Source organism: Saccopteryx leptura, chromosome 5 (genome assembly GCF_036850995.1).
Source record: "Saccopteryx leptura isolate mSacLep1 chromosome 5, mSacLep1_pri_phased_curated, whole genome shotgun sequence".
NCBI classification, from domain to species: Eukaryota; Metazoa; Chordata; class Mammalia; order Chiroptera; family Emballonuridae; genus Saccopteryx; species Saccopteryx leptura.
The window spans coordinates 29019748-29039931 of NC_089507.1; the positions used below are offsets into that span (position 1 = coordinate 29019748).

General features: G+C 39.4%; 1 protein-coding gene across 5 annotated transcripts in view; it reads left to right on the top strand.

Annotated features, from left to right (window-relative positions):
* The window catches only part of RHOH (ras homolog family member H), a 46385-nt gene that overhangs the window by 12118 nt on the left and 14083 nt on the right, over positions 1–20184 (top strand). The window contains exon 1 of one of the 5 annotated variants that reach the window (XM_066386108.1): positions 3939–4021. The exons of the other annotated variants lie outside the window; for them this stretch is intronic. The gene's annotated coding sequence lies outside the window, so the exon portion shown is untranslated. Of the gene's footprint in view, positions 1–3938; positions 4022–20184 lie in introns of those variants that run through there. 5 annotated transcript variants of the gene reach the window in all.

Genomic DNA, 20184 nt, shown 5'->3' on the forward strand with positions numbered 1-20184 from the left:
TGATAATCAACAACCTTTCTTTAGCGCCAGGGATGCAACTCGGGCAGTGGTGGGATTCAAATAATTTCACAACCTGTTCTCTGCCCTAATGACCATTTTGAGTATAAAAGAAATGATATACTGAAAGGCAGTTTATTCTTTCCTGCATTTAATACTTAAATAAGAACAATAAAAGAGATACACAAAACTAGATTATGTTATAAGAGTTTTAAAATATTAATGAAAAATATTAAATATTTATAATACCTGACAAAGAACATAAAACTGTTATTTAAGATATTTCCATATTGCTTCTTCTTCTTTTTTTTTAAACAGAGACAGAGAGAGAGTCAGAGAGAGGGATAGATAGGGACAGACAGACAGGAACGCAGAGAGATGAGAAGCATCAATCATCAGTTTTTTGTTGGGACTCCTTAGTTGTTCATTGATTGCTTTCTCATATGTGCCTTGACCGTGGGGCTACAGCAGACCAAGTAACCCCTTGCTTGAGCCAGCAATCTTGAGTCCAAGCTGGTGAGCTTTGCTCAAACCAGATGAGCCCACGCTCAAGCTGGCGACCTCAGGGTCTCGAACCTGGGTCCTCTGCATCCCAGTCCAATGCTCTATCCACTGCACAACTGCCTGGTCAGGCCATATTGCTTCTTGATTGGCGTCCTCACTTGCAATTTTTTTCACCTATGGACGAAATGAACTTTACTACAGGTGCTTTGAATAAATACGCTGTTGTGCAGATGATCGTTAAAAAAGAGTAAGGAATATAAATTTGTGATTTCCACATAGGGCAGCTGCCCAGGCACCCACCGTAGAGAGATTACAATTGCCATTTTAACAACCAGTTCACCAAACTTAACAAAAAATTAGGTATCGGTTCTGCCGAACCGGTGCAAACCGATTGAATCCCGCCACTGAACTCGGGCTCTGTGAGATGGGCAAGGGCCTGACACCTTCCACAAGCACCTGCTGACTGTCCTGCTCCCCACTTAACAGGGATTTTTAATGAGCTGATTAACTTAGACAGAGCAGTGTTTCCTAATCACTTTTTGGTTACAAATTCCTTTGAGAATCTGATGAGAACCAAAGACCTTCTCCTTGACAAAAAGCACACATACAGAAACATGCACATTTATAATGTTTAAGGGGTTTAAGGAGCCTTTAAAACACACCCACGGGCTCCTCATATAAATAACTCCTGCACGGAGGTCATCAGTACAGCCAAGTAGGCCTTGCAGAGGTTGAGAGAGTTCTGGTTGTTGCTGGTGTCAGATTTAGCTGCTTAAGAGAAATGCTGAATCTTCAACTGACGGTTAAAATGAGAACAAGATGGCTAATGCGTGTGTATTTTTATAGCACCAGATCCTTAAGTTGAGTACACATGGGGGCTAGAGTTGCTTCTTTTCAGAGAATATGTGACTTAATTCTGAATTCTCTTGTGTTAAGCCAGGGCCAGTTCCTACCAGGGAAAACCGACCCTCAATTTCTACTCTAATGTCTTACCTACTGCCGTGTGGTACCTGGACGACAGAAGAAATGCAGGCAGGTGTAAATACCGAGCTGGTCAACTCCAGAGTGAGTGCAGTGAGGCACTGGGCCACCCAACACCCCTCAGTGTGTACCGGACACCCAACCAGGCTGCTTTTAGAGGCGAAAGACTTTAGACCGTGTGTGATATGCTTGCTTCTGGGTGTAAAATGTAGAGTTTCTTATCTGAAGCCAAACTTGTGCTTGGGCCCTGATGACTTTGAAGATAGTCCTTTTCCTGTGTAGCCTTGCACGGAAGACCAGTGAGCCATCTTCCATTAGTGGGTTGGCCGAGTTGCATTTTGGGAAACTGAGTGTTTTCAGCTGAAAGCTCATGTTAACCTCCTGTCCACTTGGACTGTGATAGGGACTTCAGGCAAGATATGATTTACCCCAGACCTGTCTGTTTAGATAAGCCAACTCTGTTGAAATGAAAAAGACCGTGCTATCGTGTCTGGGTCATAGAGTGGGGGAGACACGGGCTGGAGACGCATACCATCTTCAACCCTCCAAAGGAAAAGTATGTGCAGATTGGCTGAATAAAATAGATGATAAGAGATGAGTCAGGCTTCTCTCGATCTGTCATAATGTAAATCTTCCTCTGAGGAAAATCTATAACAAATATACTCAGGTAATTATTACACCTAAACTTCTATAACCATTTTAATTATTGTTCACCCATGACTAGGTCTCCTGCAAATTTCAATTCAATGCATTCAATGTATTTTTCAATGCATTTTAATAATAATAATACTGTATCACAGATTCCTTGGTGATAGTCTACAAAACAGAAATATTTCAGGTACACCAAAGGCAAGTGCATTTTAATAATAATACTGCAGCATAGACTCCTCAGATACAGTCTGTAAAACAGAAATATATATTCCATGCACACCAAAGGCCAGTAGCAAACTGTCCATCTCTCTTGTCTCCTGGAACTAGCTCCTCCTGCTTTGTCATTACACAGAGTAACCCAGTGACTGATGAAGAAGCTGACTGGCACGTATATCTCCCTCGATAAGTTTCCTTTCTTCCAGGAAACCCTTTCTTTTGGGCAGGATTCCTTCTTTTCCTTTGCTTTCCCCACTGTTCCAGCTGTTGCCTACCTGAGCACGTCTAAACATACACATATCTCCTCATGAACCTTTTTCTCAGTTGCCACAAAAACTTCTGCCTGTCTTTGTTCCAAGGTGAGCTGAAAATGGCCTTAACCATGACTGAGAAGTGTAAGAATGCCTGTGCTTATTCTAACAAGTAAAATGAAAGCCAGATATTTTGACTCAAATTTAAATAACGTGAAGCTCCTGCCATCAACTACGAAAGCCCTTCAAGGGTCTAGAGATCTTGTGTGGTATATATATATATATATATATGTTCTTTTGTATGCAACCTGATTTTCCTCAAGCTCCAATGTCTTTGGGTAGCAACTCGCTGAACTTTACATGGATTGTCTCTCTCTGGTTGTGACGAGGGACTAGAAGGGAGTGCTGGATGTATATAAAGGAAATAGGAGGGGGAAAGCTAGAGAAACCTTACATATTGACAGTACCACAACTTCCTCCATCTGCTAGAGTAACGTTGTCACTATATTCCTGCATACAGAGTACCTGGTAAGATCAGAGAAATATCTGTAATAATCTTGAATTTAAAAATAGAATAGTAATACATGCACATTGTAGTAAGTGTGGCATATGCTGTTTAATTTAAATACACATGTATACATTTTATTTGTAAGTAATGAAGCTTATATATATTAACAATGCCATCATCTTAGTGTTTTCCCTCCAAAATGTGCAAAATCAACAGAAAGAAGCTTAATGTAAACATCGTTTCCTACTATAATAGAAATAGAGCCGGTGCTTACAAGGATCACTTGATTAATGAAGGGCAACTATGGTATTTTTGCTGAGTCCCATAGCTACCTTTCCTTTTTTTAATCCTCTACATCTTAGGAAAAGCAATTTAAAAATGTAGATTGTGGCAATATTTCTATTAAATTCTAGAGCCATAAAAATACATGGACTGTTTTTTCACAGCAGCAGGGGAGTTCTTCGTAAAACTTGGATCAAAACTTCAAAACCCAAAGCAATAGTTTTGGATTTCCCCAAGGGCTACCCATTCAACATCTCATACAGGAAAGACCCAACACGCATATGTGGAAGGGAAAATAAGTTTCTCTGCCAGTAGGGGCCAGACTCTTGTGGTTTTCAGTTTAAAAACTAGATTGTGCAATAGATCTCATGAAAAATAAATCGCCAGTGTTTTCAACCTAAGTTTGTGTTCACTTAATTTTTGACCTGTGACCAACCAATCTTTTTTTGACCAACCAATCTTATGAAATTACATTATCTCAAAGCTTCCTCTGATTTATTGGTCTTTTCTTTAAAGAGCTGAAAGGATCAGACTTTTAAAATTTTCCTATGTTCATTCATACTATTTGGAGTTTTAATGTTAGTGCCTCTTTCTTTCTACATTTGATCATGACTGTTTTACTTCCCAAAAAGTATGTAGCTTATTATTTTATGTACCAATTATAATTACTTTTTATTTCTTTGCCAATTTTGGGAGTGTTTAATAATTCTTAGATACTACATCTTTAACAAACTTATTACCAAGGCAATGCACAGAATAAATAACAAAACAAATTCAGTTACGTTCAGTTTTTTAGTCTTATCAGGATCTTTAAAATTATGATCAAGATTTTTCATTTTCTATAAAATATTAGCCAATGCACAATTTATAAACAGTATTACCAGTCAGAAAGAGTTGAATGATCCCTTGTTCTTGCCCCTTCATATACTCAGTTCTAAATTATTAATTTAAATTATTTTGGATGGCTTTAAAAAGGCCTCTTATCAGAAAAATTGCAAATACCTGAGCAGTGTGAATGAATAACTTAAAAGGTTCATAGTCTTTAACCACTCGTAAGAATTATTCTGTGTGTGTATGTTTTCACTTTTGTATTTTCAGTGCCAAATATAGTGTCTGGCATACTATAGGGATTAGATATTTAATTAATTACTACATTGGGAAAACATCTCACTCAATCTAAATATCTAGCATTAAGGCATTGAGTAAAATAAGTAACTATATAGTTTTAAAATGGACTATTACATACCTTTAGAAAATAATATCAGTCAATACTTATTGACATGCAATGATAATATATATAATGAAGTCTTCAAGTTACAAAAGAATATGATTTAATTTTGTAAAAATAAATTCTAAAATATTTCTGGAATATATACTATAATATTGAGAGTGATATATATGAGTTATAAGATTCAACTGTTTCTTTTTTAGTTTGTATTTCAAAACTTTCTAAAAAGGCTGTGTACTAAAATCTTAGAACAAACTAAGTAAATTTTTATAAAATTATAAAGAAAAGATTGAAGTTAGATAAAAATGGAATTTTTCTCTATATCATAATACAATGTTTTGAGGCTTCTTGAAAAAGAAGAGTCTTTGTCTTTTATTGAAATATTTACAGATTAAATGATACGATGTATGAGATTTTCTTCAACATAATCAGAAGTTGGGAAGAGGTAGAGTGTGGTAATTGAGTGGAGGGAGGTCAAACAAGATTAATTGTTGAAGCAGGATGATGAACAAATAGATTTTATATATGTATTATCTCTACTTTTTGTATATATTTTAAACTTTACATAATATATAATTCAAAAAATTAAATGTAACACTGGTTAATAACATTATATAAATTTCAGGTACACACTTTATAATACATTTGTGTACTCCCTTATGTGCTCACCACCCTAAGTCTAGGCTCCTTCCGTCACCATATATTTGATCCCCTTCACTCTCTTTGTCCTCCTCTCACTCCCCTTCCCCTCTGGCAACCACCATTCTGTTGTTTGTATCTATGGCTTTGTTAGTGTTGCTTGTTTGTTTGTTGCTTTTTAAAAATATCCCACATATGAGTGAATGAGGATTATTCTTAAGAAAACAATAACAGGTATTTTATTATTAAAGCAAAACTTTTCTTTAGTATTTCTATAAATTTATTTTTAAAAATAACAATTGCAATGACATCAATGATCAAAATACCTGTATTTCCCCTACTGCTGAGGGGAAAAATATATAACTGAGTCCTAAAGGAAAAATCAAGACATTATTATCAGGCACTCAATAGCCAGAAAATGTTAAACAAAGTGGTTTTTTTTTTTTAATATTAGAAAACCCTAAAAAACACCTAAAATGTACAACAGAAAGGTATAATGAAATAAATTATATTTCAGTTTATTAAATATTCATTAAAATATTTTAAGACCCTATAATACAAGTAAAAAAAAATCAGAGTATATAATTATGTATTTTGGTTTAAAAAGACCTATATATATTTTACATAAGAATTCAGAATATGAAGACAGGTAAGCCAATGTTAAAAGTTATCAGCTAGTGTATAAGATTATATGTGATTTAATTTAAATAGAGGGTGATAGGCGGTGATGGAAGGAGACTTGACTTGGGGTGGTGAACACACAATGCAACAGACAGATGATGTATTGTAGAATTGTGCACCTGAAACCTGTATAATTTTATTAACTAATGTCACCCTCAATAAATTTAATAAAAAATGCCAAGAATCATATATGATTTAAAAATGATTTTTATTTTTTCCTGTACTGTCTACAATAATGATATGCTATTTTTATAATAAAAATGGCAACAAAAAATCCTTCTTAAAAGAAAGCCATTTTATGGTATGAGGTTAATAATTAAATTAGTAAAATAATTTTGCTATGAGAATTATTTTGACATTTTGAAGGAAACATAATGCTTTGAAAGCTCTAAGCCTATAATTAAATACTGTCTTTTAAGATTTAGAAGATCTTTAGAATTAGTAGGATCTGTAATTTTTTTATCTTGAAACTTGATAAGCCATAGAAAATTATTTTTAATGAGAGATGTTATTAAATAGTATGTGAGTAGTTTATGTTTTTAAGATAAGAGAGAAATAGCTTTAGCTAGTATCAGAATTTAAGTAAAATATAAAACATTCAGGTGAAGAATATAGATCAGGGTCGGGAACCTATGGCTCGTGAGCCAGATGTGGCTCTTTTGATGGCTGCATCTGGCTCGCAGACAAATCTTTAATAAAAAAAATAATGTTAAGAATATAAAACATTCTCATGTATTACAATCCATTCATTTCCTACCGCTCATGTTCATGGTTGCAGGTGGCTGGAGCCAATCACAGCTGTCCTCCGGGACAACACCAAATTTTTATTGGATAATGTGTAATGTACATGGGTCGTTGTATGGCTCTCATGGAATTACATTTTAAAATATGTGGTGTTCATGGCTCTCTCAGCCAAAAAGTTTCCCGACCCCTGATATAGATAATTACTTAAAACATTTTAACATGCAAAAATATCCCTAAAGGGATGCTTTAAGAAAGCACATTTTACTTATGCATCTTAAATATCTAATTTAGAAATAATTGACTTTCAAATATTTTGAAAGACAACTACTAAAAAATCATAAATGTATTTATTTTGGCATAAAGTAGAAAATTATCTTGTAGTTTTTGATGGCCATTTTTCTACACAGTAATATCAAATATCTAAAAATTTATTAGTTTTAAATGCCAAATATTAGTTGGAGTATTTTAAAATTATTTGGAAAGTTGATTAGTGAAGGAAAAAATTTTCCTCTTAAATATGAATAAATTTCACATTTGATTTGTATAATATTCTCGATTACATTCTTTGTTATTCTGGGGCATGCTTCTCTCTGGTTTCGGTTTAACAATAACTCATGGTCATGTCAGACTGCTATTGTTCATGAGACTGACATCCTATCAGTTAGCAGTGCTTTCAGCTACAGGTTATACAATACTTGACTAACAGTAACTGTAAAAAATCTGGATGCATTTCTCCCACATGACAAGAAATCTGAATGTCTGTGTTTTGGTCCCTGGTTCAGTTACTCAATGACACTGTCTCTGCACTTCTCTAGTCTTTCATCATGGTTGCAAGATGGCTGCCGCTTGGAGTCTTGTCATGTCGTGTTGGGTAAAAGTGGAAAGGAGGCTGACTTGGCAGTGGCAGTAGCTTTTTCTAGGAAACAGGGTTCTCCCAGTGACCTCCAAAACAGTTACCAGCTTCTGTGTCATTGCAGTTACCAGCTTCTGTGTCATTGTTAGGACTGGGTTATAGGGCCACCCAGCTTTGAGGAAACTGAAGAAGAAATAGAATTGTTATAATTGTTTTAAACTATGCATTCTGAAGAGGAGGGAGGGTGAGGAATGTGGTAGGGGTGTGGTGCAGGGTGTGGGGGTGTGGGGGTTGGGGGGTGAGGGAGGGTGGGGCCACTGTCATCCCTGAGGGAAGAATATTATTGGGGGTGGGAGGAGAATCAGAAGATAATCTTACTCTTTTTATGTATAAAGCACAGACATACATACAATACATAAACAGACATATAGTGTATCTATGGCAGTGGTTCTCAAACTTTTTGAAGTCGGGGCACATTTACAATCCTACAAATAATTGTAGGTGTGCTATATACAAATTTCTGAGAAATATGTTATAATAATTAAGTCAAATATTAAAGAAAAATATATAAAGTCCAAGCATGCTTTTATGGTAATTAAATGAAATAAATATGACAAAATTAAATTTATTCTGACATTAAAAACATTTTTATGTTACATTTTTTGAGTTATGCTTTTTAGAATTCATAAAAAAGAAGGTTTAAAAAATTAAAAAATGACAAAAAAGTTATCTTTTTGTATATATAGATACATTCTTAGTAAGATTTAGTAAATTCATCAGGCCCCGCACAAATGTGTTAAGTTTTTTCATTCTTGTGTTTATGAGAAACATGAGTCTGATGTGTCCTAGCGATTTCTTCAATGTTTGGGCATATATTTGAAAGGCAAACTCTCATTTTCTCATCAATACATTGAAGAATTCCTCTCTTTTTACTCTTAATTGTGTTGAGTGCAGAAAACCCCCACCATACATATCATCTTAACTTCACACCAAACAAAGGATAGAAGAAACTTGCCTCCAGTCTTTCCAGGGAACATGGGGGGTAGTATAAACAATCCAGCACCACAGCTTAACAGCCTTTTGCAACCTAATCAGGCAAGTGAGGTAGGTGGTTGGGCAGACTGTCAGCTTACAACCAATTCCCCACACCTCTTTCCCCCCAAAATCTAAACTCCAAAAACCCTGCTGGTTTTTTGGTCTCCAACAGGCAAAATACCTGGAATACCATAGCGCACACCTGGAAATCTTCTAGGGTGCCCTGGCGTACACTTTGAGAACCACTGATCTATGGTATTAAAATTTTCATGGGTGGGTGATTAGGAAAAAAGTGTCTTAAAAATGATCTTGGGCCTGACCAGGCGGTGATGCAGTGGATAGAGTGTTGGACTGGGATGTGGGAGGACCCAGGTTTGAGACCTCCAAGGACGCCAGCTTGAGCGTGGGCTCATCTGGCTTGAGCAAAAGCTCACCAGCTTGGACCAAGGGTTGCTGGCTCCAGCAAGGGGTTGTTCGGTCTGCTAAAGGCCTGCGGTCAAGGCACATGTGAGAAAGCAATCAATGAACAACTAAGAAGTCGCAACGCACAACAAAAAACTAATGATTAATGCTTCTCATCTCTTTGTTCCTGACTGTCTGTCCCTGTCTATCCCTCTCTCTGACTCTCTCTCTGTAAAAAAAAAAAAAAATGCTCTTGGGAGTGTAATAATGAAAAAAGAGTTGAGAGATAGTGTCCTAGACCAACCATGATTCTTTTCCTGAGGTTTTTACACATGGTATCACAAACAAAATTAATGACAAAGAGAGGCATGGTAATCGAGTAGAAAACTAACAATGTCTGCTAAAGATAAGGTCATAAATTGAATTAATAAACAGCTCATACTATCTTGTAACAGTGGTCTTTCCTCATTGGACTATGAACTTCTTAAGACTAGGAACTGTGTCCTATTCATTTTTGAATATTAGTACACCAGGCTCTCAATATATATATTTTGCAGATTGAATATAATATGTACCTAACATATTTTATAGCTGAACCAGCAACCCTCAAATATTAGTTTGAGCACATTACCCTGCCTGCCCCAATGCCTTTAGTAACTTCCGATATCTTAGGTCCAACTTCTCATTCTCATTTTCTATCACTTTCTCAACTATAGCCTGGAGTCCAGGCACACTGATCTACTTCGTCCCTAAACACATCTTTGGTTTCAGTCCTCTGCTTTTGCATATTCAGTTCCCTCTCTTGTTACTTTTCAGACTCCTTTTCTCGTGAGACTGCTCGAAGTCACTTCCTCTGGGAATTCTTAGGTGGTTCCACTTGCCTAGAAGACCTTTCCCTTCCTCTCCAACCTTTTCAAATCTTTCCCTTCACAGCCTAGTTTTAAGTCCTGTGTCCTCCACAAGTTCTTTACAGGGCCACCAGCCCGTGTGCACCTCCATCCTCTTTATATTCTGTTGTGTTTCTAGCCTGTTTTCATTCTTTGGTGTATCTAATTAAGTAATTAGGTGTACCCAATGTCTTTACTTGTTAGTTGCCTGACAAAAGCATCTGTATCTTGCCTCCAAATAGGCTAATTCCAGGAGAGCAGGGAATCTTTTCCAATGTCCAGTGCTGTGCATCTAGGAAGCACTTAATAAAGCTGGTTTACTGATTAAGAAAATCAATAACTACCGAGAGATGAAATGAGAACCAATGGTTGGAACTTTTGTTTTCTTTGCAGTTCTAAAACCCACTGTATTTGTACTTCAACATAAAGATACCCAACATCATGGGGAGTCACTCAAAAGAAAAAAATGGAAAGGCCTGACTTAAGAGCTAGAAGCTGTGCACTAGTTTTTCTCTGCCTTCCAGTGCCTGATCCTCTCTGCATGTAAAGCTCAGGGCTTTGAAGTTAACAAGAGACAAGTTATTTAACTTCTCTGGGTCCCAGTCGTCACATCTGTAACATGGGGATAATATTCTCTACCCTGTGGGAATGTTGTGAGCTGCTTCAGAATCCTACACCTAGTAGGCCCTCAATAAAGAATGCTGCAGATGGCTTGGCTTATCAGTCTGATGTTTGAGGGACAATATGCTTTTCCTTTACTGAGTTTCTCTCTTTCCTATTATTTTTATTTTTTTGTATTTTTCCAAAGTTAGAAGTGAGGAGGCAGTCAGACAGACTCCCTCATGCACCCAACCAGGATCCACCTGGCATGCCCACCAGGGGGCGATGCTCTGCCCATCCGGGGCGTTGCTCTGTTGCAACGGGAGCCATTCTAGCACCTGAGACAGAGGCCATGGAGCCATCCTCAGCACTGGGCCAACTTTGCTCTAATGGAGCCTTGACTGTGGGAGGGGAAGAGAGAGAGAGAGAGGAAGGAGAGGGAGAAGGGTGGAGAAACAGGTGCCTCTCCTGTGTGCACTGACTGGGAACCGAACCCAGGACTTCCACATGCCGGGCCAATGCTCTACCACTGAGCCAACCAGCCAGGGCTGCTGAGTTTCTCTCTTAACATTCCTTTGAAGAGAGGAGGTCACCTAGGTCCTAGGTGTACTTGTTTAAAAAAACATTTCTATCCACAGGGTCGGAATGAGAGTAATATCCACATTTCATTGCATTTTGAGCTGGAATAAAGCAGTCTTGCTTTATGAAAGATGAAAATACGCCCAGAGAGAGGGAGTAGCTTGCTCCTAGTTCCAAGGCCAGTGGCAGGGATGACACGGAACTCAGATACCCTGACTGCTGATTAGGGCTTTCCCCTCCCGCCTAGGGTTGCCAGATCCAGCAAACAAACAGAATGCCAGTTAGATTTTGAATTTTACAAAGGTATACAAAGATATTTTTTTTTATTTTATTATAAGTATATTCCATGGCCATTTGTTAAAAAAAAATACATCTATTTGAAGAGTAGATTTAAAAAGAAAACGATGTGCGGGGGATATCTGATATGTCCTTCTGCTTATTAGCAAGCTGTTATTATAAGCATTGAGAACCTGCGTTTGCCCGGGGAAAATGGCACTTTGGGGAAGTGATGTTGATTTTTTAAAAAGTTATTTTATAATAAAAATTTCTAACACATCTAAAAGTCCCCCATATGTCCATCACCCAAATTTAGCAATTGTCAAAGATATTGCCATATTTATTTCCTCCATTTTTTTCCCTTTGTGGAAGTGGTTTCAAGTAAATCCCAGACTTCATATCATATATGCTGTGCATCTCTAAAGTCAAGACTGCTTTCTCATACCACCATGCTGCCCTTCTCACACCCAACAAAATGGGCAGTAATCCTCTCATAACCAATCCATAATCATATTTCCCTGATTGTCTCAAAAAAATCTGTTTACAATTGAATTCAGTGTCCAACGTCCATCCATTATATGGTGGTTATGTCTCGTATCTTTCGTGGTACCGTATTTTTCGCTCCATAAGACTCACCTGACCATAAGACACACCTAGGGTTTTAAGGAGGAAAATAAGAAAAAAAAATATTCTGAACCAAATGCTGTGTTAAAATATTTAATAAAATACCGTAATTTTCGCTCCATAAGATGCACGGGCATTCTCCCCTCCACTTTTTGGGGGAAAAAAGTGTGTCTTATGGAATGAAAAATACGGTATTTTTAATGACAAAAATGAAGTGATGAAGAAAGACACCGGTTGACGTCTTGGGGAAGCTTCATTAGGCTCCTCACAAGCTGTTTGGTTGCTCTGATGTCAGTGGTGCGAAGAAAAGAGGTTTTGAAAACAATGATGTCATGAATGATTGTTTATGAGCTAATCAATTATGGTAGTTCACTTGCTTTGTTTATACAGGATGAAAAAGAAAGTGGAGAAAGAGAAATTTTGTTTTGTTTTTTGAGCAGATAGCTTTTTGTGTGTGTGTGCCAAAGCTGCTTCCCATGTGAAATGAGCAGAATAATATGTTCATCCTCACTTCCCAGACTGTGAAGGTCAAATGAAAAGCTGTCTGGGCAAGCTGTGCTGAGCGGTGGAACAGTGTTTCTCTGATCTGACTGTGCTGCTGAGTCATCCCAGTGCTTTCAAAATAGTTTCTTTGGTTCTTCCCAGGCCCACTCAATGAGAACGTTCCCGTGAGGGGCCCAGGACAACATCTTAAATAACTTCTCAGGGTAATTTGGATGATGATCAAATTTGGGGATCAGCAACTTCACCCCCTCCACCCCAGACCTTGATTGCTTTATAAGTTGTGAATAATGATACTTCTCAGGGCTAATGACTCATCACAGCACTGTGGGGGGAGTACACCTTAGTCATGATTGGTATTTTTATATATATATATAAACACAGGTGATCTTTATCCATACGTTGGACACTCGACTTTAAGGATGGATTAGAATTCCTCAGCTTACTTGGTCCCCTGAGCCACATTGAGTATAGCACCCAACACATAGAGTACAGTACATGTTGGAGAAATGAACACATGAATGATACTACTGAGAATTTAGATCAATGACTTTTCAGATCATCCATCCACAGACAATACAGGAAGCTGGTAGACCACCTGCATTCTAGTTTAGGAGGGACCCTATCACCAGGGATGGCAGCAGCTGCTGCTGGATTGAGGAGCTGCTTCCTTTGCCATCTTCATGTGGGGAGGGTTTCTCAGAGCTGGGCCTCTTGTTTACCCCAGATCAAGAATTGTGCTTGTCAGATGCTTTCGGACTACAGTTCTTCCTCAAAACGAGGAGCCCAGAAAACTCAGTTCTGTGCATAAGTAGCAGTGATGATGACTCATACTAGAGAAGACACTGGGATTCAGCCAGGAGAATGTTATTGCAGGAAGAAGACAAGATAACAGTCTTTTATGTGATAGAGCAAGGAAGCCCTTTATCTCATTATACGCCCAGTCATGTAAAAGGAGGGGACATAGTTCACCCACCGAGAGTTGACTCTATGACAATGAAGTTTTCTGGGACCTTAGTTTAGAAAAACAGCAAGTGTGGGTCTCACTTTTCTAGTACCTAATTACATACACACACATCTTGGGCCAGGCTGTTAAAGGCTCCTGGGAAATGGAACACTGAAGAGTTCACTGGGAGGTTTTCAAGTTTAATCTTTCTAGTAAGTACTTTGGAGACGATAGAGCAGAAGGTGGCTTTCTGATAGATGTCCACACAGCATACGTGAGTGTTACAAGATACGGTTGGGTATAAGTACAGATGGTTAGAGGAAGATGGAATGAGTTATGGGGTTTTTTTGGAGCATTTCAGTTCACTTTGGGATTATAGATTTAAGAAGGTTAGCTAACGCTGATGTTCTGGATGGTTCCTAGTGGAGCCTTATTATTGTATCTTGAAAATACTTTCGGGTGGGCTAGCATCACTAAGGCAGAACTAGGGTAGCCTAGTACATGAAGATGACTAGAGACTCATCTCCTGAGAAGCTGGATTTATATGAAGAGGTATTAATCAGGAAGAAGAAGGTTGGTCATCCAAGGAAACAGAAAACAAGTAAGCCTGGAAATCATACTTCTGCAGCATTTACCCAGGCTTTGTCAGTGGAGAGAGAATCTTGGCTAAAGGAAGGCCTGTATTCTGATCTCATTTGCAAGGCCATAGGGAGGAAGTGAACCAGTGAACCTTAGGTTAGGTTAGAGCATGTTCTTCCCCATGCTGGTGCTCGATGACAAAAGGAAAGAGTTCCTATAATTCCTAGCAGTGGCACTCATTTCTATTACACAAGAAACCTCTTATCTTAGAATCTTGATTCCCCCCCGGAGTTTTTCTAGCCTGCTGAGCAGGGTGCTGTGAGCACATCCAAGTCACTGGAATATTCCATTTTTAAAAGCTTTTATTTTTACTTGAGTGGCGTCTAAAAAAGCCATGCTGTGAAGAGTACCAGAATGAGTAAGAAGGGGACTTACCGTATTTCCCCATGTATAAGACACACCTTAATTTTGGGGCCCGAATTTTGAAAAACAAAACAAAACCGTATTACATAAAGTTATTGAACTCAGGTTTTAGTCATCATAAAATTCACACAACTCATCACTGTCAAAACTCCCATCCATTAGCTTGTCCTCATCTGTGTCTGATGAAGAATCACTGTCTTCAACAATGAGCACAAAAACAAGCACGAAAAAGCAGGAAATGCATGTTAAAAAAAAAAAAATCTATAACCATTATATAAGATGTACCCAGTTTTTAGACCCCAAAATTTTCAAAAAAGGGTGCATCTTATACATAGGGAAATACAGCACAAATTTAGTGAGACCTGCTCACCTCACAGATGAGGTGACTGTGGCAGGAAGGAGGTCCCGGACTTATTCAGGGTCATTTCATGAGTCAGGGGTCAAGCCTGGCCTAGGAGCCAGGCCTCTTGTGCCATCTTTCTTGAATGTCACTATCCAGTAATACTAGTAAATGTTATTGATACTTCTACCCAGGAACAAACTGTAGGATGTATTTATATTTCCTTTGACAAAGAATCATAAGTTATTTACAACTTTTTTTTTTGTTATAAAAGCAGTGTATGTCTAGAAAGAAAATTTGGAAAATATACATAAGCACAAAAAATGAGGGGGGGGGGCCCTGGCCAGTTGGCTCAATGGTAGAGCGTCGGCCTGGCGTGCAGGAGTCCTAGGTTTGATTCCCGGCCAGGGCACACAGGAGAGGCACCCATCTGCTTCTCCACCCCTCCCCCTCTCCTTCCTCTCTGTCTCTCTCTTCCCCTCCCACAGCCAAGGCTCCATTGGAGCAAAGTTGGCCCGGGTGCTGAGGATGGCTCTGTGGCCTCTGCCTCAGGCGCTAGAGTGGCTCTGGTTGCAACAGAGCAACGCCCCGGATGGGCAGAGCATCGCCCCCTGGTGGGCATGCCGGGTGGATCCTGGTCGGGCGCATGCGGGAGTCTGTCTGACTGCTTCCCCTTTTCCAACTTCAGAAAAATACAAAAAAAAATAGGGGGAAAGTATGTAATTGCACCAATAAAAACATTGTTAACATCATGGTATCCTTTCTTACACCTCTCTATTTCTATTGAAAATCAAGATCATGTTGCACATACTATTTTGAAGTTGCTCTTTTTTTTCATGTAACTTTGCTGTTGTTTATTTTCCCCCACATTTTATTAAATATTTTTCTAAAATAAGAAGGAATTCAGTGATAAAAGAGGTATGTGGTATTTCTTTTTTGAAAAGTTATTAAGGGTGGCAAGTTGCTTTGTTTTTAAAAAGTGGAGACAAATGAAGGCAAAAAATGAATAGATGGCAAGTGAATTCCACAAGGAGTGTGTTTTCTGAAAGTCTCTGCTGCCAGAAACAAATTTAGGATTGTGCCTCCTGGTTTCAAACACATTGATAATAGCTGTGGAAAGAGAGGCATGACAGTTGGCATAAAGGATGAATTCAAACTCCAGGTAGGAGCTATGGATAATCTAGCGAGGTCTGCAAGTCACTCTGCCAAGAGCAGATGTTTATTCGGCAGCACTCTGTGCTAGGACCTGTACTAGTTGCTCCTCCATGGATGTCTGGTCAGTGATTTTTTAGTTGTTTCAAGGTTGTAGGGAATGCTTTTACCAGGCCTGAGACCTTCTGTCTGTGATATGGGCATTTGGGAGGCTAATGAGTGATATGGTCAACAGTTGCTTTTCTGTCCAAGAAAGCTATGAGGATGCCTTAAAGGCTTAAACTGCAGTTCACCTTTGTGCCCCTTGGCCACCTTGGCCGTCTAACTGTTTTGCTGTTCAGGTCTGTAAAAGGGTTGGTGTGCTCTCCATTCAGACTCTGAAAACTCTCCAAGGCATCTGGTTCTTCCTGTCACTAATTATGCCATTGAAGTCTAAATTGGACTGGGACATGTTCCCAGGGAAAGAGATCCAGATTCTGTTTCTGTCTTCTGTAAATCCAAGATGGTTGCTTACTGAACAGTCTTGACATCAGACTTCTGCTAGGGGTGGGGGGTTTGTGCTTAGCTTATCTGATGAGCCCATCCTGAGGGCTTTTTAGTACATATGGCCTTGAGTCATGGTGGGTGGTGGAGAGGGAAGGGCAAGCAAGGCAAGGCAAGAGGAGAAGCCTGGGAGTTGGGAAAGGTCACTTGTTCCAGGAAATTTGAGCTGTCAACACCTTCACTCTCTTCTCTGTTGACATGTACTCTCAAAGCAGGTTGTGATATCACTGCTTTCATAGAAGCATGAAATATTAGCACTGGAAGGACCCTTAAAGCCAACTGAGTTCAATGCCAAATTTTACAGATGAGGAAATAGTTAATGGTAGAGCTAGAATCCAATCCCGATTCTCTGTCCAGGGCTCAATCCCTGCAAGCTATATCTATATACAATACTGACCTTCCATTAATATTAGTATTTTATTTTTATTTTCAGATTTATCTATACTAGAGGAGGAATTGCTTAGTCTTCTATTAAGGAAGTTAGAATCAGGCAGCTCAAAATTTGCAGCTAAGGAAAAAGGTTCATGGTATATTATTAAGTAAAGAAAGCATCATGGAATGTAGTACAGTATGCTGTAGTTTATATTTTAAAAAGTGTGTGTGTGCATGGTAATTATGCACATGCATTCATACATACATGCATGTGACTACATGTCATAATTAATAGCTTTGGAAAAATGCATAGGAAACCTAGCACAATGGTTGCCTCTGGGAAAAAGCCGGGGGCCTGGAGGGCAGCAGGTGTAGGAAGCAGACTTATTTTTCATTTCTGTACTCTTTGAATTTTACTGTAGGCATGTATTAACTATCAACAAAGTAAATAAACATAACAGCATTTAAAGTTCACATGCGAGTTCAAATAAGGAGAAAAATAATGCTTACTGGAAGTTTCTGGAAGGCCTCTTGGAGGAAGTGTCATCTGAGCTGGAACTTTACCAGCTCAAAGAGTCAGAGCAAGGAAGGTCATATTTCAGGAGAGGAGAAGGGCACCCTATGGTTCCTGAGTCAGGAAAGGCTGGGGATGTGCCAGAGGCTGGAGAGATTGCAGCCACGGGCAGGTGAATGGGGCCAGGGGAGATGAGAGAAAGGTAGTGAGAAAAGATGGCTGGCTGGCTGTTATTTTATACTTAATGTGGCGTAAAGGGGCCTTTACAGATCAGCCCCAGTGTCCCTTTCTAAGGTCACCTTCATCCTGTGCTTTGAAAACAGAAGCCAACTCTCAGCCCTCCAAACACACAGACCTTTCCCACGTGCACACCTGGGCACCAGCCACTTCCTCCATCTGAATTCGGTCCACCACTCCCATTTCCTTTGCCTCCTCCCAGACCCGTTTCAAATGCCACTCCCCGCCTCCCCTGCTGCTCACAAGGGTGTGAGCACTCTGTCCTCAGTGTTCTCTGGCATTTTCCATTTGCCTTTATTATAACACTTGTTCGTTGAAATTTTAATTTTTTGTGGGATGAAGTTGAGCGTGAGGTCATTTATATGCAGAATGCTGCTTCTTTCCCTTCAAATTTAGGATTTTATTCTCTAAGGTCTCGGCTATATGGGATCTTATTATGATAAAGTACAGCCACGCTTTGTGCCTCTGCATGACCATCCCATTACATCTCCCCATGAAGTCATTTCTTCTAATAGAGAGAGAAAAAAGTGAGGGTCAGCGACACTTCCTTATTAACTAAGTAAGAAAAAAAATTTTTTTTTAAACCTTTAGGCTTGGTCTAAACTATATTAACTTTTTTTTATTATCTCTATCCCCATTAGGTTCTTTAAAAGTAGGTCTAGTTTAAAGCCAATTAAAGGCAGAGATCCTGACATTTCTTTCGAGACCTCTATGGAATTTGGAATTTATTGTTAATAGAACACCATTACATATGCATAAGCAATGAATTAAACAGTTAAAGAAAAGATTTTTTTCTGGAGTTTCCTGGTAGTTTCAGGGTTGATATGAACTTGTTTTTCCCAGTTTCTGTGAGTCCTTGATCAGAAGCTGAGCATCTAGGGAGATAGTTAATCCCACTGCTGTGTATTATATCTGCAGTAAATCAATATAGAAACTACATGAATCTATATTCCAAAAGCGGATATAAGAAACCTAACAGAGGCTGTACAAACTTGTGTTCCTGGGTTCTCTCTGATCTTTTTCTCCCTTAGACAATTTAGGGAGTAATGGCTGTCCCCTTAGTATAGTTTTATCAATAGAGGGACATGTATAAGAGGAGCTGAGAATTGACAGTGAGCCGGGATTTGCCCACAATGGCACAGATACCTTCCTTCTGCTTGGATCAATGTCCTGGCCATTCTGCACAAATGGGATCCTTTGCCAAATTGTTCAACTGCTTGCTTTTTTTTTTTTTTTTTTGTATTTTTCTGAAGCTGGAAACGGGGAGAGACAGTCAGACAGACTCCCGCATGCTCCCGACCGGATCCACCCGGCACGCCCACCAGGGGCGAAGCTCTGCCCACCTGGGGGCGATGCTCTGCCCCTCCGGGGTGTTGCTCTGCGAGACCAGAGCCACTCTAGCGCCTGGGGCAGAGGCCAAGGAGCCATCCCCAGCGCCCGGGGCCATCTTTGCTCCAATGGAGCCTTGGCTGCGGGAGAGGAAGAGAGAGACAGAGAGGAAGGAGGGGGGGAGGGGTGGAGAAGCAGATGGGCGCTTCTCCTATGTGCCCTGGCCAGGAATCGAACCCGGGTCCCCCGCACGCCAGGCCAACGCTCTACCGCTGAGCCAACCGGCCAGGGCCAACTGCTTGCTTTTTTAAAGTATGTCGTGGATACCCTTTTTGCTCAGTACATAGAGGCTGACTTAATTCTTTTTGAAGCTGTATTAGCCTCTCCCAGATGGAAACGGCAGATTTAACTTAACCGTTGCCTCTTGATGGAGACCTTCAGTGCCCCCAGTTCTTTTATGGCTGTTATGAATAACGCAGCAATGAAATTCTTACACATACGTCTTGTATGTAGGTACAACTGGACAATGTGTTTAAAGAATTGGAATTGTTGGGTTAAAAGTTTTATGCTTTTAAAAATGTAATAGCTACTGGAAAGGGCGTACCAAGGGCAGGGTGGTAGAAAGGGTCCACCCCGGGGCAGGCAATAAGGGATTATTGCATTGTCTGTCAAGAATTCAAAAAGAATAATAAGACCAATATGTGTCTGCTTGTTATTACCGCCATGAGCTGGTGGTGATGAAAAGTCAAGTCAGTTTTTAGTGGTGACTTTGGGGGCAGATTGCAGTTCCCACCCCTGTGGCACTACGTATATATTCCCGCGTTTAAACAGTGGATCAGAAATCCAGAATGACAGCACAGTGATTACAGACAATCTGAAACAGAACTTGGTTTACTTTAATTCTGCTATTCCAGGTACTTTTGGAGTTTTGAGTTTCAACTGAAAATAGCGAAGCAGAGTGCAGACTGCAGAGTATAATAGTATCTCGATTGGTAAATGCCACTTTTAGTTCATACATGAAATATTTTACTGCATTTGAAAAACAGTTTTAAAATTGTAACTTGATCCTGGGTGACAAGTACACTAAGTAGGCAGCAAGATTCTGTCCAATTGCGAAGATGGCATGCTTTTGCACATATCCCGGAGGCGTGAGGGACGTCCGCTCAGGGGAAGCGTCCTCAAATGTTGTTAGAAACCAGGCCTGGAATAAAGACGAAATGACCCAACGGCTGAAAAATGTCTTTCCAGTTCCAGCCTTTATTTTAGCATGGTGTCTTAGTCTGCTTGGGTTTCTTTTTTAACAAAATGTC